This window comes from Sminthopsis crassicaudata, chromosome 2 (genome assembly GCF_048593235.1).
Source record: "Sminthopsis crassicaudata isolate SCR6 chromosome 2, ASM4859323v1, whole genome shotgun sequence".
Classification (NCBI taxonomy): Eukaryota; Metazoa; Chordata; class Mammalia; order Dasyuromorphia; family Dasyuridae; genus Sminthopsis; species Sminthopsis crassicaudata.
Window position 1 is genome coordinate 588,943,378 of NC_133618.1, and position 22,960 is coordinate 588,966,337.

Below are 22,960 nucleotides of genomic sequence, written 5' to 3' on the forward strand. Positions count from 1 at the left end.
GGGTGTGTGTGTGTGTAGGGGAGAGGGAGGGAGAAAGAAAAAGAGAGAGAGAGAGAGAGAGAGAGAGAGAGAGAGAGAGAGAGAGAGAGAGAGAGAGAGAGAGAGAGAGAGAGAGGAGAGAGAGAGAGACAGAGAGAGACAGAGAGACAGAGAGAGACAGAGAGAGACAGAGAGAGAGAGACAGAGAGAGACAGAGAGAGAGAGACAGAGAGAGACAGAGAGAGACAGAGAGACAGACAGAGAGAGAGAAAGAGAAACAGAGAGAGAGAAACAGAGAAAGAGAGAGAAAGAGAAAGAGAGAGAGAGAGAAAGAGAGAGAGAGAAAGAGAAAGAGAGAGAGAGAGAAAGAGAGAGAGAGAGAACCACAATTCATCCATTTGTAATTTGGAAACTATCTTTCCTACTAGAAGAAACAATGATTCATTCCCAATATTTTTGTCAGTAGAATAAACTGGCAGTATAAAGTGTGTCTTCCTAATCCCAGAGGCATAGTTCAAGTGTCTCAAGATGAGTCAGAATCCATCCCACTCACCTTGATGTGATTTGTTCAAAACCCCTGTGTGTATATGCAAACCACTGCAGTATTTCTTATTTCTCTAACTGAAATGGTGCCTTGAAAAGTCTGTTTCACTTCAAGCCTTACTGCAGCTAGAAACCTGTCTCTTCCACTTCTTTAACTTGGTTTTTCCCTAATAATTGGTTCACAAGTCTGAGGTTCCTTTATCTAAACAGTACATGACCTTATGCAGATGCACTGTCTGACTCTGCCTCCTTACTTTTACCTCAGAGTTTTCTGGATTTCCTTAAAGATTCAATTCAAATCTTATATTTTGTAGGGAATTTTTCCAAGTTCCCCCCTCTCCCTGCAGCTAATGTCTCTCTATTACAGATTACCCTCTATCAACTTTGTATACATGCAGATGTATTATTAAATTATGGTGTCTGTTATAATGATATTCCTAAAGAAGAAATCAGATTATATCACTTCTCTCTCAAAAGTCCTCAGTGGTTCCCTAGTACCTCTAGGACAAAATACAAACTCATCAGCCTGGCATTTAACCTTCTCTATACTTTTTAAGTCCAGCCAAACTTTCAAACTTTATTTCACATTACTCTCCTTTACACAGTCTGCTTTCTAATCAAACTAGATTAATGATTGTTCCTTGAACAGTTAACATACCATCTTCCTTCTTCGAGTATTTGCATAGACTGTTCCCCATGAGTGAAATTCAGCTTCTCCTCTTTTCTTCCTATCAACATTCACATTTTGCTTCAGGGGCCAATTTAGGTGCCTTTCCTTCCCTGATCAATGATCTAAAATATATTCTTCTTCAAATATTCGTCAAACACTTAATGTCTTTTCTTAGCATAGCTTCTTACTTTACATACATGTTATAATAATATAAACTCCTTGAAGACAGGAACCACACAATTTTAGTCTTTGTATCCCCAGTGTCTTAGACAGAATAGGAATTTAATGAATATTTCCAGAAACAACTGAATTTGAATGTTTATGTTTACTGAAAAACCTAAGGGAACCTAAGGAAAAGAAGTTCTAAATTTATTTAAAATTCATTAAAGCAATGTTTTCTGTTCCTTTCTAAAGTTTAGCTATTGGTAAACCCATAAAACTTTAAATCAGTCTAAGGAATGGTGAACTTATATATAAGGAGAACTGTCCATAAATTGTTTCTGGATAATGCAATGCTTGTTCTCAATATCAGAAATTACTAATGGTCCTTGCTGACAGAACTATAGTTACTCTGTTCTAGAGAATGACAAAATATTCCTTTCATTATGGATGGTGAATAAATATCAGTTCTCTCAAAAAATACTTATAATATACTTACTATATACTAGATGCTTTGTGCTGTGTTATAGATTAAAAACAAAACACACACACATATATACAATAACCATCACAATAAAATCAATCCTACCTTCATAAAGCTCACATTCTATTAAAGGAGATAACACATAGATAATTAGGTATATGAAAGATATACACAATGTTGATAGAAGGTTATCTGAAAGAGAAAGGAATTAGCTGGGGGGGGGGAGAGAAGGAGGGAACCTAAGAAAAGTTCTCTACAGAATATAAGATTTGAGTTGAGTTTTTAAGATAGCCCAGAAAACTTTGAAGCAAAGTAAGAGCCGGAGCATTCCAGATATGTTGTCACGCAGTGAAAAAGTACAGAGATGAGAAATGGTAAGTAAATCAGTCTAGTTGAGCTATATAGGATGCAGTCTAATAGGGCAATAAAAGACAAGAAATCTGGAAAGGTGGGAAAGAGCCAAGTTATGAAATTCTTAAGTGTCAAACAGATAAGTTTATATTTGATTCTCAAAGTAATCAAAAGTTACTAGAGCTCATTAAGCAGGGGAAGTGGAGGAGTTGGGAGAAGCATAATCAGATCTACATTTAGAAAAAATCCCCTAACTAGTTAATATTACTACAATTTTACTTTCAGACCTTATATTACATGCCTTCTATTTTACTTATTCTTCATCTGAGCCAAACTGTACTATTCATTATTATCTGTACCCTTTCTGATGATTTTTGTACATCATTTGTTAGCAGCATTTTCTCATATGTGAAATGGATTCCTCCTTTCTCTGTCATTTGTCATTTTCTCCTTCTTTCAAAATCCAATTCAAATACTTCCTCTTTAATAAAACTTTCTATGATTCCCAAGTCGAAAGGAATCTTCTTTCTGTTTCTCCTTTTCTTATATGTAATTTGCATTTCACTTCTCTGTGTATATAAAATACTTATCATATACTTATCATTTCTGTCTAAAGTATTTATCATATTTGATCTGTTCTGATATATTAAAAACTCCTTGAAGGCAGGAACCATGACTCATTTACCTTTGTATTCCCAGAGCCTGGCATAGAATCATATACATATTGGGTGCTTAATGTATTTTTCATTATATGATATGACAGGGAAAGCAGTGGATTTGGGGATTGGAGATAGACCTCAGCTCTGCTTTTTTCTGTCTGTAACTTCTCTTGGCTTCAGTTACTTCATCTGTAAACTAAATGCCTAAATGACTTCTGAGAAACTTCTTTTAAAGAATTCCCTGCCTTTCTGGTTGTTCAATACCAGCCCAGCTTTTCGAAATCTAGTTCAAATGTGACTTCTCTTCCCAAGCCTCCATTATTCTCGTGTATAGCACTTTTCTATTCTACTAATACATTTATAATGTATTCTATAATTGTTCTGTTGATCAGTTGTGTCTGACACTTCATGGCTTAATTTGGGGTTTTCTTGGCAAAGATAGTGAAGTGTTTTGCCATTTCTTTCTCCAATTCATTTTATGCTTGAGAAAACTGAGACAAACAGGGTCATCTAACTGGTAATTTTCTGAGGCCAGATTTGAATTCATAAGTAGTCTTCCTGATTTCAGGACTTACCCTGCTACTATACTAGGAGCTCCATTACTGACCAAGAAAACCTGGAAAAATCACTTAACCTCTTAGTGCCCCAGCCAATGAACCATCTAATAAGGGAGCATTTATAGAGAATTTTAAGTTTGATAAAGTGCTCCTTGATCCCAGGACTTCTTTTAAACTCTTAAAAATTATAGAGAACCCCAAAGAACTTTTGTTTATGTGAGTTGTATCTATTTATATTTATAATATTGAAATTAAAACTGAAACTTTTGAAATATTTATTAACCTATTTTAAAACAACAATAAACCCATTCCATGTTAACATAAGTAACAAATTTTTAAGAAAAAAATAGTGGGTACTTTCCAAAACAAACAAAAAATTTAATGAGAAGAGTGGCATTGTTTTACAAAGTTTTGCAAATCTTTTTAACATCTGGCTTAATAGAAAACAGCTGGATTTTCATATCTGCTTTTGCATTAAATCTGTTGTGTTGCTTGAAATATATGAGGAAAACTGGCCTCACACAGACATATAGTTGGAAGAGGGAAGAGTATTTTAATAGGCAATAATATCGTAGTATTACTATGAAAATAGTTTTGACATTGCAGACCCCTTGAAAGGATTTAAGGATCCCCATTGGTCCTTGGACTACACTTTGACAACTGCTGCTATACATTGCAGAAAGGGTGTTGTCCTGGGAAGGTTCAGATTTTGTTTGCTTGCTTGATTGTGTGTGTGTGTGTGTGTGTGTGTGTGTGTGTGTGTGTGTGTGTGTGCTTAATGTGTCCAATACCATTTTGGGCACTGGGGATACAGAGACAAAAAAAGAAAAGAAATGATTCCTCCCCTCAGGGAGCTTCCATTCTACACCGCTGAATGAGTGAGTGGATAAACTTGTTCAATAGCTCCTGATTTGTGGCTTTTAGTTGATTATTTCCACCTAACTTCTCAAAATAGCCCAACATACAGAAACAAACTGAGTGTGTCAGTCGCTGTGTGGTGCTCCCATCACCATATCTAAGGGTAAGGACCTTTCAGAAATCATCTCAGAGGGATGTTGGCTGAAGGCAGTTGCCAGACCAGCCAGTGGTTGGAGAGAATGTTCTAATGTGGAGCAGCTAAATGAATCCCCTTTGCCCTGTGCTGCCTCCAGCAAGCCCTCAGCTCCTTCATTCTGTCTTCCGCATGCCGTTTCTCTATTTTCCCTCATAATCTCAGCCTGGATTCTCTTTTCCCCATTCTTCTGAATGTTAAAGTCATGACCTTTGTGGTTTATGGGCCACCAGAGACTGAACTAAATGTGTTAGCACAGAGTCAAAACAAGTAATAGCCGGCCAATTAAATTAATAATCCATATTGTTACAATGTTTAACCACGGCTGTTTCCTCAGTGGTCTGTTTAAATCACAGCCAAGTCCTGACCTATTAAAATGAATAACTGGAATTATGAGAAACTCCATTTAATAAACACAGCGAGGAACGCAGCACAATTGGGCATGAAATATTTATTACCACTCGAAGCAGGAGCTGTTTGAGATTTTAAGATTGGATTAATGAATACGGTTTAATTTCAGGGTTATGTAGTAGGGGGAGGAGGAAAAGAGGGAGGCATTTGGGCAGGTTCCTGTAGAAACCAGTCCTGCATGACGATGGATGCTCTTGGAGATGCAGCTTGGTATAATGGAATAAACTAAATTTGGCTAAAGATCAGAGTTCAAATCCTGTCTCTGCGCCTACTAGCTAAATAACCTTGAGCAAGCCTCAATTTCCTCATCTGTAAAATGGAAATAATGTAATAGTAATAATGTCTATCCCACAGATTTGTGATGACAATCAAATGGGAGTATGGATGTGAAGTGCTTTGCAAATCTCAAGCTGTGATTAGTGTCAGCTACTATTATTATCTGTACAATTAGAAAGTCGGACTAGATAATCTCTAGAGTCCCTTTTCTCTGGCTCAGCTCCAGTCATACTTGAAGCAGAAGGAGATCAAAAGCTGAAGCAGTAGACGCATGGGTATAAGGGGCTCCAGATCCCTCGAGAGCCCGACAGGGCTGTCAGGCTGTGAACCGTCTCCTGTCCTCAGATTGAATTTGACTTTCTCCTCTCAGGGTGGGCCCGGCTCAGACAGACCCTTGCCAGATTCCTGTTTTCCTCAGCAGTAATCTAAAGTAAAGGGCAAAGAATATTTTTAATACATGCAGGAGTAGGAGTAAAGGTGTCAGAGAGCAGGCAAGATGCTTCCCTTGTGCATATATGTGTAAGGGGGACAGGGCTCTCAACCAACAATTAATTGATCAGTGAATAAACAAGCACTTATTAAGCTCCTACTATGTGCGAGACACTTTTTTAAGTAGCAAAGATACAAAAAAAAAAAAGGCAAAAACAATCCCTGCCCTCAAGTAGCTCACTTTCTAATAGGAGAGGCAACTTGAATAGAAATAGATACAAACAACATAGTAGATGGAAAGTAGTCTTAGAGGGAATCATGAGTTCAAAATTTCTGCTTCTGGTACAAGCTTTGTGGCCATGAACACATTACTTGATCTCTTAATGCTGCCAGTCATTCTCTAAGTCTAAATTACCAAGGAGTCGCCCCTCTGTATCACTGGAGGGGATTTCTCATACCACAAAAACATGAGATCTATACCAAATGTAAGAATTCATCCCTCTGTTAACTGAAACTCTAAATATATATATATATATGTATATGTAATACACATATATACACACATGCATGTTTCTTCCTCCTTCCTCCCACAGCTGGGGACTTAGGCCATGTCTGGCTCCGAAAGGTGTAGTATTTGTGGAAGGCCCCTACAGAAAATATTTACTGGGTTCTCTCCATTTACTTTTTGGACAAGTAAATTATAATTGAGTGATCCTGTAGAAATCATTTGACTTTCCATTTGTGTAACTGGGAAGTCAATTTTCATTAACATGAAGAGTTTCCTCATCAAACTGGAAATTGAGTGGATGTCCATCAATTGGGGAATGACTAAATAAGTTATGATATATGAATGTAATGGAATATTATTGTTCCATAAGAAATGATGAGGAAGCTGATTTCAGAAAAGCCTGAAAAGACTTACATGAACTGATGCCGAGTGAATTGAGTAGAACCAAGAGAGCATTGTACATGGCAACAACAAGATTATGTGATGATCAACTGTGTTGGACTTGAATTTTTCCAATAATGATATGGTTCAAGGCAACTCCAATAGACTTGGGATAGAAAGTGCCATCCACATCCAGAGAGAGACTGAAGTCTATGGAACTGAATGAAGACTGAGTGTGGATCAAAGCATAGCATTTTCATCTTTTTGTTGCTGTTGCTGTTTGCTTGCTTGCTTTTTTCCTTTCTTGTAGTTTTTTTTTCCTTTTGATCTGATTTTTTTTTGCTAAGCATAACAAATATGGAAATATGGTTAGAAGAACTGCACATATTCAACCTACAATTGCTTGATGTTTTGAGGAGAGGAAAGGAGGAAGGAAAGAGAAAAAATTTGTAACACAAGGTTTTGTGAAAGTGGATGTTGAAAACTATTTTTGCATGTATTGGGGAAAATAAATTACTTTTGAATAACCAAAAGAAAAGAAAAAAGAAAAGAACATCAAAGTGGAAAAAAAATCCTCATCATTGAAATCATAAGTCTAGAACAAGACTGACCTGAAAGTCAGGAAATAGGATAAGTCTTGACTTTACTACCAAACATTGTATAATCTATATCAAATTCTCTCAGTTTTCTGTGATACATTTCCCAGGGTTTTAACCATGGAAGATGCTGAAGTCCTAGCAAAAACAAACATTCAAATAGCTAGAATTATATAGTTCCATGAGCCAATTTCTGTCTATGCACTTTACAAATATCTCATTTGATCCTTATAATAGTCCTGGGATGTACAGGTGCCATTGTTATCACTATTTTTTCATTTGAGAAAACTAATGCAGACAGAGATTAAGTGACTTACTCAAGGTCACAGGGCTAGTAAATATCTAAGGCTGGATTTGAACTTGACTTCTTAACTGTAGGCACAAAGAACTATCCACCCAGTGCCACAGGGTTGCTTCTAATTATATGCAGATAATAATTTCATTTTAATGTTTAGATAAAACCACAACTTTCTTTTTGTTACAATTTTATCTTTAAAAGATATTCACTTTGTTTTGTTTTTGGAAATGGGTCTTTATTTCACCCATAATGAAAGTACAGTGACCACTCATTGACCAATTCCATGGAAGTTTTGACTTGCTCCATTTTCAACATGAGATGCTTTTTGCTCCTTCACTCTGGTGATCTCCTACTCTTAGGAGCTCTCCATATTGGTGTATACCTTAATTTCTGTGACATCCATATACTACTGAGTAATCTTTCCAATTTTCTCCAGAATGCTTCTATCTCAGATTTGACTTGGTAAATGTGACTCCAGTCCATGGAGCTGAAGAGGAAGTTTGGTCTAGTGAAGATTCTGGGGATAGGTGTAAAAAAATGAGATCAAAAATTCGCCCTCTCTCTGATATTAATCTTCTGGGTACCCTTAGGTAAACCCCTTCTGCTTCTTGGAACCTTGCCTATAAAAACAAACAATTGAATAAATTATTTTAAATTATTTTAATTTAATTTTTTCTAGTTCTAACTTTCTATTGTTACACCAGGGATTTATAGAATAGCAGTGATAATCTTTGCTTTAGCTCACAGAAATATTAATTATCAAATGGAATCAACTCAATTTAGTAAATATTTGTTAAGCACAGAACTATACATGGGATAGGGCAATCAGCACCCTGTTTGAGAATGCCAAACATTAATCAATAAATCAACAAGCATTTATTTAGTGCTGCTATATTCCAGGTAATATTGTGGATGAAGGGCCTAGTTTGAAATCAGAAAGATACGTGTGAGTTCAATTCTGTCCTCAGACACTTACTAGGTGTGTATCCCCATCAAGTTATTTAATCCTATTTGCCTTAGTTTCTTCATCAATAAAATGAGTTGGAGAAGGAAATGGAAAACTGCTTCAGCATCTTTGTCAAGAAAACCCCAAATGGGGTCATGAAGAATTGGACATGACTGAAACAATTGAATAATGATATTCTTGATACTATCTTAGATGCTAAGAATATAAAGACAAAAATGTCTATGTCCCCACATTAAATTGTAAGTTTATGTGGATACAAGATAATTGGAATGGAGAAGCCAGAAGTTTGGAGAAATTGTGGGGAAGGCTTCATATAGAAAGTGATTGCTACAACGTTTTGGTATGATTTCCTCTTTGACTTGAAAGCCATACCCGGTTCTACTGGGGAGAGATGATAGATTTCAACCTAGTCAGCAGTATAAAGAGCTTAAATTCTCTCCCTGGAATATACCACATTTTACATCCATTGTTCTTGACATTATTAGCTGAGCCCTGAAGGAAATTAGGAATTCTAAGTGACAGAAGTGAAGAGAGATTACATTCTAGGCATGGGGGAAAACCATGTATGAGGAACCATGCCAAAATATATCTTATGTGTCATGTGGGTGTTTACTGATTGTTCTTCCTAGTGAGCTTTGAATTCAGGATTTTAGATTTTATCTTGACATATACAACTATCTCCTTAATATTCTTAGGCCTGATGTATTTTACTAGGGAAAACCAAGTTATTTATGAGTATCACTTTCATTCATTGATTCATTTTGACCTATGGAGTCAAATTCAAAGCTTTAGTCTCTAGTTTTCTTAAGCATATATTAAGAATTATATAATTATTAAATCCAAACAACATTTTTACATCTTTAGAGAAGATTTTCACTAGAAGTAGTCATTTAAAATTCTTTTCATTGGTGGAAAACAAGTTGATGCTATCCTGGTACTGATGGAAAGCAAGGTACTGATACAATGTTTTGACGTGATTACTTCTTTTACTAGAAAGCCATACCCAATTCTTTTGGGAAGAGATGATAGATTTCAACTTACTCATCAGTATAAAGAGTTCAAATTCTCTCCCTGGAACATACAATATTTTATATCCATTGTTCTTAACACTATTATGTTAATGGCAGGTTTTAGGTGAAAAACAATTCTCTATATAGAGACCAAACACTCTAGTGCTTTTACTGCACTTAAATTTACTTTACATATTGTCAAAATCTGATGAAGCCATGAGTGTAGAATTGAGATGTTGCAAATATTGCAGTACTTCCAAACAGTTTGTGCAATAATCACTGAATAAATTATAAATTTTTCTTTATATCCTCTGGGATTTTTTTTTTGAAGGGTCACACTACTAATGCCCAAGGTCATATTTGAACTCACTCTTTCTCAAACTCTGTGCCTTAGTACTGGTGGTATCTTCCCAGCCTTCTCCTTCTCCCTCTTCCTCTCTCTCCTCTCTTACCTTTCTCTCTCTCTTTCCCTCCTTTCCCTCTCTCCTCTCTCCCTTTCTCACCCTTTCTTATATTTTCTCATTCCTTCCTTCCTTCCCTTCCTCCTCCTCTTCCCTTCTTTCTTTCTCTCCCTTTCCCCTTCTTTCCTTCCTCCTTCCCTTTCCCTTTGTCTGTCTGTAGGTTTCTGTCCCTGTCTCTCTGTCTCTGTCTCTCTCTCCCCTCCCTTCCCCTTCTTTTCATCTCTCTGTGTCTCTTTCTCTCCTTAGCTTCCTTTAAGACCCAACTCAAACTTTACCTTAGGACTTTCCCCTCTGATATTACCTTCTATTTGTTCTCTCTCTATATATATTTAAGTTTTTTCTTCTTTGTTCTTTGATGGCAGATGATTGGTTTTGTTTGTTTTTTCATTTCTTTATATCTTCAGTGCTTAATATAGTGGCCTGACATATAAATATTTAAGGAATGCTTGCTGACTGACCATATAGTTTGACTATGAATATCGTTTTTGCTTAGGGTTTAAATTTTTTGCATTGTTTTGAATCCTTAATATCATCCTAACCTTTTGAATTTCACTTTTTGTTGTTGATTAAATTAACAAGAATTTCTTACATATTTTTTCTGCATTCTTTTCCTCATGTCTCTATTTTGTTGCTTTTAACAAGATAATATGATATTCAGATTTTCTATTATATATGGCAACTAAATGTTGAAGTAACTTCCATTGTTTTTGCAAATTGTTCAATAGTTTTCTCAAGCCATTTATATTTGATACCCAAACTTAGGAATATTTCTAGATAGTTCCACTTTTCATTCAATAGTTCTTACCATAATAAGAACAACAACATGTACTCTTGTTCAAAGGTCCTGAAATGTTTTTATACTCCATGGCAAGCAAATATTGTACAAAGATGCCTTTATCCATTCTGGTGATAGTAGATACCAGCTCTGATGAATTCCTCTGTTTTGGTATAACTGTTCTATTAGTTAAATTATGCTGTCAGATATTCCATTCTAAGTATGCTCATCTCCTTTTCATTTAGAAATGACGCTATTTCCTATGATTGTCCTACAATGCATCATTGTGGAACTTGAAGCTGAGAATATAATTGACAAAAAATATTATGAAGTCTTTGTCTATAACTAATAATATTTATTTTCAGTTTTATGATGCAATTCTGATATATAACAAAAACATTAATTATCTTTAGTCCATTTTATGTATACATAATTCACCTGTTTTAAAATTCCGTGTCATTTGTACCAAGGCTTTTCTAGCACCTAAGGTATTGGCTTTTCTGATTTGATATGATGGTTCTTTCCCAGAAGAGCAACTGGGATGGCACAGTGAATGAAGCATGAGGCTAGGAAAACCTGAATTCAAATTCAGCCTCAGATACTTACTAGCTATGTGGCTCTGGGCCAGCCACTTAATCCTGTTTGCCTCAGTTTCCTCATTTGTAAAATGATCTGGAAAAGGAAATAGCAAATTATTCTAGTGTCCTTGCCAAGAAAACCCCAAATGGGATCACAAAAATTGGGACATCATTGAAACAAATCAACAATAACAACAGCAACAACAAATTTTGCCTGGATCCCAAAGAAGTACCACTCACTGTCTCTGATGTCAAGCTGATAATCATCTCAGTTTCCTGTAAAGCCCTAAGCTGTGTCGTCTATCTCTTAGATTCATAGAATAATTTCCATAACATTGGATCAGAGTCTTAATCCACTGTATTTAATAGAAGATATTTCAAGGTTTCTTCCATCCCTTCACAATTACTACTCTCTGTAGTACCCAGTGTCTTCACTTCATATCTTCCTAGCTAATATTCTCTTTTTTGTGCCATTCTCCAGCTGCTATAAACTTGCTCACTGAATTTTCAGTGTGTGGGCATTTAGACATTGGAAATTGACAAATACTATAAGTCAGGGCAATGATTTATTGTTCTTTTTTTTTTTTTTTTTTTTTTTTGAATTAGGCAATTGAGGTTGTGATTTGCTCAGGATCACACTGTAATGTTAAGTGCCTGAGGTCAGATTTGAACTCATGTCTTTCTGACTCTAGGGTCAATATTCTGTCCATTGTACCATCTAGCTGCCCTTTTATAATTAAGGAAGTGATAGAATTAATGGTTTTACTCACTATTTTAAAAAAATCAGATCTCAATGATCCAGTTGGGAAGGAATATAGAGCTAAAAAGCTATTTAATTCAATCCTTTCATTTTTCTGGTGAGTAAACTGAGGCCCATAAAGATGATATGCTTTGGTCAGGATCAAAGACTAAATTAATGGTTCAATTGGGATTGACCCGGGTGTTCTGACTTAAAGTTAGACATTCTTTCCACTACATTGAGCTGATTCTTCTAAATAATGAGCACACTCTATTGTGTGATTTTAAGGCCTTTTAGGAAAAAATCTATCCTGATTTTTGGCCTGGTATTGGCTTATCAGGAGGACTTATGAAAGCTTATAAAATTTTTATCATGTTACTTTTTGCTTTGATAGTATTTTTTGTTATTACACCATCATCATTTCTAAATCCTACTCCCTGCTCAGTGCTCTGAATTTTACTCATCCTTACAACGTACACAAACAGTTAAAGGACAACCAATCAATACACTTTCAGACAACATAGGTAATAGTTGGCCCTGTAGGCTCTTGCCCCTCTGGAGAGGAGGGAGATAATGTATTATCTGTTCTCCTGAACCCAGATGAATTATACAATTACTCCGAGTTTGGGGAAGAAACATACTTTTTACTATTATTTTCTTTTACATTCTTGTAGTCATGGTATGCACTGTTCTCCAACTTCTGTTGATTCCACAATGCATCAGTTCAGACTAATCTTTTAATCTTTCTCTGAATACTGTATTCATAATTTTTTGCTACATTAAAAAGTGCTACAATGTATATATTTGGTACATGAAAAATTGTTTTGCTCCATCTTTAACCTTCTTGTGATCCATGCCCAATAATGAATTTACTGTGTCAAAGAGTATTATAGACTTTAGTAATTTCTCCTCTCTCAATTCAAGATCATTTTCTGAAATTGTTTGACTAATTCACAACTCTCTTCTTTCAGCCCCTACAACATTGACTTTTGCCATTTTTATCTCTGCAATTTTTCTGTATGTACAGTAAAACTAATTTAGAGTTTTCATTTCTCTTTCATTTATTATTTTCAAAGAATATCATTCATATTCTTTGACTACTTGTCTATTGGAAAATAGTTCTTGGTCTTATATATTTGTGTTAATTCCCTTGGATATGAAGCTTTTATTAATGATGTTTGATGCAAAGATTTTTCCCCTTACCTCTTGGTTTCTATTCTTATAATATTGGCTTTGATTTTGTTTGCAAGCTTTTTCATGTAATCAAATGAAAATTGTCAGTCTGATCTTTATATTTCCCATTTTGTAATAATTCTCCCTCTATTTTAATTAAATGTATCTCCCATTCTCCCCTATTTTCTTAAATCTAATAATTTTTTAAATACAGGTATCATTCATTTGGAGTTTATTGTGATATATAGTGTAAAATGCTTATCTAAGCCTAACAAATTGCCTTCTGGTTTACCTAGCAGTTCTACTAAAAGTTCTATATTTTTCATAGTGATTTATGTTTTTCATTATAACAAACACTAGATTATTATTTCAAATACCTACCTAATTTGTTACATTAATTTACTTTTCTATTTTTTAAATCAATAGCAACTAATTTTTGATAATTATTATTATTTAACAATATAGTTTATGGTCTGACAGTTTTTGCAATTTAGGCCTTGCATTTCTCTAAATAAATTTTGTGATTATTTTGTCAAGATCTAAAAAGTATCCCTTTGATAATTTAATTAGAAAAGCACAAAATTGATCAATTAATTTAGATTAATTATATTGACCTGAATCCATGGTAGTGTAAGTTGGGTTTGAGATTATTGGTGGTTGGTTTGTTGTTGTTGTTTGCCACTGATACAAATGTCTAAAGATATGAGTAAGATATCACCAAGAGTCCTATTTTTATGATAATCTACCATTTTGTTTTCATAGTCTGTGAAGTGCCTAAAACTAATCTCCCATTTGCCAATAGCATTTGGTAGTTTTTGCTTCTCTTGAGAATTCAGTTCTCAGTTGCTTGAGGATTGGTCAGTCAACAAAGGGATAAGGGAAAACAATGAATAAGCCAAGTCAAGAAACATTTATTAACTACATAATATTGCCAAACACTGAGACAAGCATTGGAGTACAAAAATAAGTTAGAACAAAAACAATCTCTACCCTCAATGAGCTTAGGCTCTAAAAAGAAGACACAACATATATGTAAGAGGGAAAATAAGGGGAAAGAGAAAAAAAAAGACTGAGGAAGAGAAGGTAAGGTAAACAAAGCCTGGAAAGTCAACAGTGGAGCCTGGAGAGTAATGAACACAAGTTCTAGGTCAAAGGACAAAAAAGAAAGATCCCATATGCAGCAAAACATCTGATGCAGCATTTTTTGGTTGTATCAAGGAATTAAAAATAAAGTAAGTAGCTATTGATTGGAGAATGGCCAAACAAATTGTTGTGTATGAATGTAAGAGAACATTACTATGCCTATGAAACAATAGATACAAAGATTCAGAGAAGTATGGAAAGACTTATATGTTGAAATAAAGCAGAGTGAAACAAAAACCAAGAAAACAATATGCTCAATAATCAGAAAATATAAGAGAAAATAACATAAAAAACTGAATGCTGTATAATGATTAGATCAGAAAAGAATGGAAAACATTTACCTCATTCTCTTCTTTTCATAAATAGAAAGAAGTGCCAGGAATATGGAATATTTCATATACTGCCAGACATGGTTGGTGTGCTAAATAGGTCTGCTGAACTTTTTTTCCTTTCTTTTAAAATCCCTGTAATAAAGGAAAACTTGCTGGGTATGTGGAAGGAAGAGATACAATTTTAAAAAGTAAGGTGATGTAAAAACAAAAAATACATCTTTAGAAAGAGGAAAAAAGTCATTTTCACATACTGACCTACTAACATTGTTTTGCCCTTTATTTACAAAGGTGATGCTACTGAACCTCCTCAATAGGATGTTTTCTGGTCGTTAATGATATGAGGTTTACATTGATCTATTCTCACTCTTTTGCCCATTTCCCTGGAGACCAATGATACCCATTTATGTGATAATTGACCAGGGAAACAGGTACAGCCTGAGATATAGAAAGCTAATTGCCCCCCACTCATGAACTTGTGAACTTTAACTCATTAGTTCTAGAATCTAACTTATTGAGCTATTAGTCCCAAAACCATAAGGCATACATGCATATATCATTCTTATTTTGTTATTCAAGAATATAATAATAATGATACCATCAAGCATCTTTATCAAAAGTTCTGAAGAAAGGATGAAGACATTACCAGACTTGATTACTATAGACCAAAGGAGCGATTCAATTATCCATCTTCTTATATCTGTGCCTGTCTTTTCTTTCTCAAAAAGAGGGAATTGGTGGTATTGGCACTGTAGTTACTGTCTAAACAAATCAATGTTGGCTTGATTTCTGTGCACAGCTGAATGAACACTCAACAAAAATATCTTCATTTGCATGTCAACAACTTTTAGAGGACTAATGCTAGTAAAAGTGCTAGTATGTGCTAGTAAAGAAATCATATGTGCTAAGTAGTTTTAGTCTTGCAATAACCTGTTAATACAACTGCTGGTGTAAGCTGTTAGTTGAACAGTGCTGATCTTCCTGTTTCTAGCTAATCACCTATGTGCTAAACTAAATGCCAAAAAGGATCATTGCTCTGAGGTGATGATATCCTTTATTAGCCAGTGAGTGAGAAGAGCTGATCAATCAGTGAATCTTTTTTTTTAATGGAGTAATTCGATCCTTAGCTCTCTTCTTGTCTTCCTAGTTACATACCAGGACTACTTTTGTATTGCTTTCTCTAAGAGGTGGGGATAACATTTATTTGTTCTGCCCCCTGTCCTGGCATCCACTAAGTCATAAAGACATAGAATCTAAAACTCATGTCCTGCATAGATGAGCTTGATTCTGGATTTGGGGCCATTTCTCTGGTGTTTGTTTTTTCCTGATCTTCAGTGAATGCGTTCAAAACAACCCTCTCTAATTTTTGATAAGTTCGAAAGGTTCAGTTCATATGAGTTGGGAGATTCTTAGCTTCTCAATCAACAGAGGTTGCACTTCAGCAATGTTCCCCAGAAACTATTTCAGTCTTCTTGTAGAAAATGATCACTAGTCAGAGGATAAGCTTAAACCGCACTCTGGGTTGTCAGAAGACATGGTCTTCAAGAGAGACAGTGTAAAACCAAGGTGAAACATGAAATGCCTTATGAGCAGTTTTATAAACTGCTTTATGTTGAAAAAAAATCTTAAGTATAAGCCTCCCAACAGAGTATAATAGAAATTTGTACTCCCACCTATTTAGTTTAAATCTTTCTATTAGTGTACACTTATAGATTTTTTTTTTTTGTTAAACATTTATTTTGTGTATAGGAAGTGGTCATTTCCTGGAGGAGAGGGAGATAGACCTGCTATTAACCCCCTCCTAGCTAAGTAAGAATTCTTAATTTGTTAGACTTAGAACATATTTAAAAAGCTAACATATTCAAGAAAATTCCTTCTGTGACCACTTGTGGCCATTGTCAGGAAATTACCTTTATTCCTAGCTAACATGCCTTATGAGACAAGAAGAAGCCTATCTCATAGACATACATGTCTCACAGAGAGCCACACTCCCAAACAAAACCCAAGTTTGTGGTCAGTTCTCACCAGCAGCTATTACCTTCTAGCAGCTCAGACTAATTAACCTGTTCCTTCTGACTACCCATGCCAAAAGGAACAGAGCTACTTACTACCCAGAGGCTTCAACTCTCCCAGGAAAATGCAAACATGACCTACCTGCTGAGATCAAACTTTAAAGGGAGAATCTTAATGGAGATACATAATCTCCCACAGAAGGTAAGAAAGGGGTAGATTTCTGCCACACTGCAAGTGGGGAAATTCCTGCTCTTTTTCCTGCTTCCTATTTGCAATATTGCATAGCTTTTCACCCTGTAATAATTCACTAGTCAAATGGAGAGAAGTGGCAAGCATAAAATCAAGAACATTAGAACCACAAAGCAATATCTAAAAGTGTTTCTTTTCCATTATGCTGACTACCTTCAGTGATGGGCTTCAGGTGAGTAGATCATTCCAGCTGTATTGCCTTACCCCTTACTTGTTCCCTTCCATATACTTGCATCTTTGGACTTTCTCAGTCTCAGGATGTTTGACAGCTGCCCCAGCTGATAATTCTTGCACAGTAGAAGTAGATTTTGCCAAATGTATGGGGATTTGTTTATTTCCTGTTAAACATCTGCATGCCAGAGCACAAGAATGTTTCTAGTTGTCAACTATGATATTTTCATCACTGAAAGCCAGAGCTTCACAAATATGTAGCATTGGTCATAAGGGTGTCTAAATTAGAGAATGTGGGTTAACCGGTGTCAGAGCTTATATTGTGGGAAGAAAAAGAGACCCATATTGGTCTCTGAAAACATCTATCTCTGAGTATCTCTGCCTTATGAATTTGGATTAAGGAAAGAAAATAGAAGAAGGGAACTGTAGCCAGAGTTGGGATGGTAATTTGAGTACTTCTGAAGACATCCATGATTCATAATGTAGGGAAGGACAGTTTAAGCCATAACAAGTAGAGCCACCCCATGTTTATTAATCTCTTTCAGCTTTAAGACATGAAGAAGTAGGGAGAAAAGCTATTATTGTCACTTTTGAAGGAAAGCAGTTGAGTGACTTTCCTGAGGATCACACCTAAAGTTATTGGAATTTTAACTTAAGTACTTTGACTCCTCATCCAGTAAGGATACTTCCCACTCTTCTGTTATTTAGTCATTATCAATTTCTCAGACCAGAATAATGTGCCAGGGAATCATTTGGCCTACATTTGAAGCTCCTGAAACCTAGCAATTTTCCTTCTTTTTCTATGTGTACATCATAAAGTCTAAATGCACTGAGTTGTACTGTCACATTTGGGCCAGAAATTGTCTATCCACAGATTCCCCCCAGCTTGAATTTCTTTCAATTCAGCAAACATATATTAGGCACTTATTTAACTGTGTTCTACACCAGATTTTTTAATTTTTTTTCCACTTGCAACTCCTTTGTGCCTGAGAAAATTTTATGTGACCTGGGTATATAAGAAAATTGGTATACAAATTAAACATTTACTGATAAATCATAAAGAAATTTATTTTAAAACAATTTTCTGACATACATGTAATTTTACCATTTTCATAATGAAATAGATTTGTTTGTTTATTTTTACATAAAGAATTAAATCTTAGCAGAGTATCTGATACCTCATACTAAATTTTTCACAACTCCTACATTCGATTACATGAAGTTGCAACCCACAATTTAAGAAACTTTGTTCTACACTGTGCTAGGTGATAGGTAAATAACAATAAAAAGTAATCAATAGTTCCTGTCTTTGAGGAGCTTACAATCTACTCAAGAGACAAGTAAATAAATTAGTCTGTATAAGATATTTTGGGAAGAAAGAGAGGACTAACAATCAGGAAAGGCTTCTTATAAAGAGGGATGGACAACTGGGCTGAACCTTGAAAAACCTAGATTTCTAGGAGGAGGAAAAGAGGAGAAGGTACATTTATTTCATCCCTGAAAGAAAATGGTACAAAGGAGAAAATTTTCTTATATCAGAGGATTCTATAAAAGGAATTAGTTCAGAAATAAAGTAGGTGTCCATGAAATGAGGAAGAATTTAACATATTGTGATTTAAATGGGGTGGAACATTTTTGTACAATAAGTCATAAACATAAGGAATTCAGAGAAATATGGGAAGACATGTATAAAGTGATACAGAATTTAAAAAGCAGAAAGACAATAATATATGCAATGATTATATTAATACTTATTAAAATTGAACTAAAAAGCAGTTGAGTTAAAAAAAAAAGCGAGCTTCACTTCAATTTCTGGGGGAAAGTCTAGGACAGATCATTAAAGAAATGGTTAGCAAATACCTAAAAAATAAAGACATAACAAAAGAGCTGGCAGGGTATCAAGAACAAGTCATGCCAGACTGACCTTATTTCCTTTTTTGACAGGGTTACTAAACTAGTAAATCTAGGTAACTTTAAAGATATAGTTTGCTTGGATTTTAGCCAAGCATTTGGTAACCCTTAATTATGATTAGGGTCCTGTCTTTAGGACAGATTTGCATTTTTTTAAGAACCCAAGTCCATAGTAATTCTGAGCTTGAAAGAGTAGCAATGAAATAATTTGTGTTTACGCCCCTCAATTAGAAAGCAAAACTACAGAAATGAACCAAGGTTTGAGACCTGAGCTCTGAACTAGGAAAGTTCACTCTCTTCTGTGTAGCTCCCAGAGCTGTTCCATGACCTTATACCACACAGGAATAACAAACTAAGTAAGGATAGGGTCCACCACAGGTACTTTTAGGTTATAAAATTAGATTCATCTAATGTAATCTCTAGCAAAATATTTTTTGAAACACATAATTAAGAAGTAGTAAAGTAGGCATGGGGTAAAGACCACCTATTTTTCTTGTATGTTTTTCTCTCTGCATTCCAGCTACCAGAGTGACGGGGTGATTAAAATAGTCCACACACATTTCCACTTGTTCATTTAGAGTTCATCTGTCAGGGTCAGGAACAGCAGAAATCATGGTTACTTGCTTGCATAGTCACACTGTCACCATAGGACACCTGATGCCTCTCACTCCTCTCCTAGAGATAGCCCCTCAAAACTGTTGTACATGTAAAACACTTGCTCTCTAGTCCTGACTTCATATTAACTTCCTTTCTTCTCTAACTTGAAACTTGTTGTGATCTTTTATTATAATAATATATTATCATTATTTATTATAATATTTAAATAATCTTATCAGGTTACTACAATTTGAAAAATTATCTAGTAGTATTATTGTATTTTTACTTATTTTTTATGACTAAAAAATGTTTTCTTTTCCACTTCACTTTCCATTATAAAAGAAAAAAATAAACTCTTTGTAAGAAACAAAACAGATTCCCATCTTTGCCATTTTGTAAGTCTCAAGCTGAACACTTATTTATCATTCATCATTACAAACTTTCTGGAATCTTGGTTAATTAGCCATCACACTAATAAAAGTTCTTAAATTATTCAGCACTATCTGTTCAATATTGTTAATATATACATCATTTTCCTAGTTCTGCTTATTTCACCCTGCATCAGTTCATAAAAATCTTTCCAAGTTACCCTGAAAATATTTCTATCATCCTTTATTTTTGTTTTAAATGCTTATTTTTAAATTTTTATTTAAAAAACTCCAACTTCTTCCTCTCCTTTTTCCCTGTCTCTTATCCAAGAAGACAAAAAGAAACAAAAAACACAACACAATTGCAAATATGTGTAAGTTATACAAAACAAATGTCCACATTATCCAAGTCCTCCTAACCACTTCCTTCTCCCCCCAAAAAAAGCAAGAAAAAGGAAGAAAGAAAAAAATATGCTTCAATCTACACTCAGAATTTAGTCGTTCTCTAGATAGAGATAGCATGTTTCACAAAGTCTTTTGAAATTATGGTAGGTCATTGTGTTGATCAGAGTTACATTTCAAAATTTATTGTCTTTATAATTTTGCTGTCTCTCTATGGGTTGTTCTCCTGGTTCTGATCACTTCACTTTACATAATTATTTCATGCAAGTCTTTCTAGATTTTTCTGAAAATCATCCCCTATTTTCTTTTTTTTTTTAATTTTAATAGTTTTTATTTACCAGATACACACATGGGTAATTTTACAACATTAACAATTACCAAACCTTTTGTTCTAATTTTTCCTCTCCCTCCCCAGATGGGATAGCAGGTTGATCAATACATGTTAAATATGTTAGAGTATAAATTAAATACAATATATGTATACATGTCCAAATAGTTGTTTTACTGTACAAAAAGAATCGGATTTTGAAATAATGTACAATTAGCCTGTGAAGAAAATCCAAAATGCAGGTGGACAAAATTAGAATAATTGGGAATTCTATATAGTGGCTCATAGTCATCTCCTAGAGTTCTTTTGCTGGGTGTAGGTGGTTCAATGCATTACTGCTCTATTCATCCCCTATTTTCTTACAGCACAATACTATTCCATCATATTCACATGTATAACTTCTTAAGTTACTTCTCAATTGTTGGGTATTCCCTCAGTTTCCAATTCTTTACCATCACAGAAAAAAGCTATAAATCTTTTGTCCAAATAGGTCCTTTTCCTCTTTCTTTGATATCTTTGGAGTACAGTTCAAGTAGCAGTATTGCTGAATCAAAGGGCATCCACAGTTTAATAATCTTTTGCACATCCTTTCAAATTGCTTCTCAGAATTATTGGACTAGTTTGTGACTCCACCAACAATGCATTAAAGTTCATGTTTTCTCATTTTCCAAGGGGAATTTTTTATTCTTTTGTCAATCTGATAGATTTGAGATATTAGCTCAGAGTTTTAATTTTCATTTCTCTAATTATTGGTGACTTAGAACATTTTTTCACATGAATATAAATTGTAATTTCTTTTTTTTTTTTGGAAAAATATTCATATCCTTTGGCCATTTCTAAATTGAGAAAATTACCTCATTTCTCAAAACCCAATAATATTCCATTATCTTTACATATCATAATTTGTTCAATTATTCCCCTTTGGTTTTTTTGGCTATCATCATAAGATTTGCTATGATTATTAAACAGAGAGACAGACAGATGGATAGATAGATAGATTCTTTTCTTCTTTTTCTTCTTCTTTTTTTGATTTATTTAGGCTATAAACCTAGGAATGGTATCACTGATGCATACATAGTTTAATGACTTTTAGGGCCTAGCTCAAAATGGCTCACCAGAATGGCTGGACTAATTCACATCTACATCAACAGAACATAAATGTGCCTACTTCCCCACAGCCTCTTCAATATTTGTCATTTTATTTCTTTTTTCTTCTTTTGAACTTTGCAAATTTTGGATGAAATCTTAGAGTTGTTTTAACTAGTATTTATTTAATTACTAATTATTTGAATCTGTGTTTCTTCTTAAGTAGTGTTATTTGTATCTTTTAAACATTAGTTGGGGGTATAACTTATTATTTTAAAATTTGAGTAATGCCTTATAAATCTGGGAATGAGATTTTTAACAGAGAAACTTATTACAATGTGTTTTTCCTAATTATCTACTTGCCTTCTAATTTTAGTCAAAGTTGTTTTTGGGTTCAAATTATTTTTTTACATTCTCAAAACTGTTCCTTTTGCTGTCTTTGATCCTCCCTATCTGTTAATTATCAGAGGTGTAGGATGGGATTTGGTAGTTAGACTACCAAGTATTTTATAAAACTCTATAGTTTGTTTTAAAAGTTTATGGGTTGAATACTTATACTACCTATCATATTAATTAAATCCTTATACTACTTATCATATCAATTAAAAGTCCATTTTTTGCTGTTTTATAGATTGGGTGTTATATCTTGTCAAAAATAGATAGATCATATTTTTGTTCTTATTATTTATATGCTATATTGTGTTGCATTTTCCTAAGATCAATCAACATCATATTTCTTGTAAAAGCACAATCTGTTCATAGAATTCATAAATATAACCTGTTCTTTTTTGTGGGAGACAAAAAAAAACTAGCAAAAAAGGGAAGATCTGTTGGGAAGTAGTTGAACAAATAATGGTATATGTTGCTATATCCTTTTTGCTAAAACTTTAAATTTTTTGTGTCAACATTCTTTAGGGATATTTTTCTATAGTTTCCTTTCTCTATGTTCATGACTTCTAGTTTTAAGTATTAAGACTATTTGAATCATAGAAGTACTTTGGAAAGACCCCTTTTTCCTTTTTTTTCAAATCCTTTATCTATCTTGTTATATACATACATACATCTATAAATAGATTGTTTTCTAAATGTTTGATATAATTTACTTGTAAAGTCCCTCTAGTCCTACGTATATTTTCTTTAGGACTTCTTTGTAGCTTGTTTAATTTTTTCTGAGATCCAATCTCACTCTCTCTCAGTCATCAAAGTCCAGTGGCAAGACAAAAATTAAGATGATTGGCAATAGCCCAGGATGCAGTGGATGACCTTGGTATCTTCAGTGGAGTTCTAAGTACTCCATAGCACCAGTTT

At 34.4% G+C, this 22,960-nt stretch overlaps 1 long non-coding RNA gene across 1 annotated transcript in view; it reads left to right on the plus strand.

Annotated features, from left to right (window-relative positions):
* Positions 1-2,124: 2,124 nt before the first annotated feature.
* Positions 2,125-22,960, plus strand: part of LOC141558428 (uncharacterized) — a 95,081-nt gene continuing 74,245 nt past the window's right edge. Inside the window, exon 1 of the long non-coding RNA XR_012487051.1 lies at positions 2,125-2,209. This is a non-coding gene — a long non-coding RNA (uncharacterized LOC141558428). The remainder of the gene's footprint in view (positions 2,210-22,960) is intronic.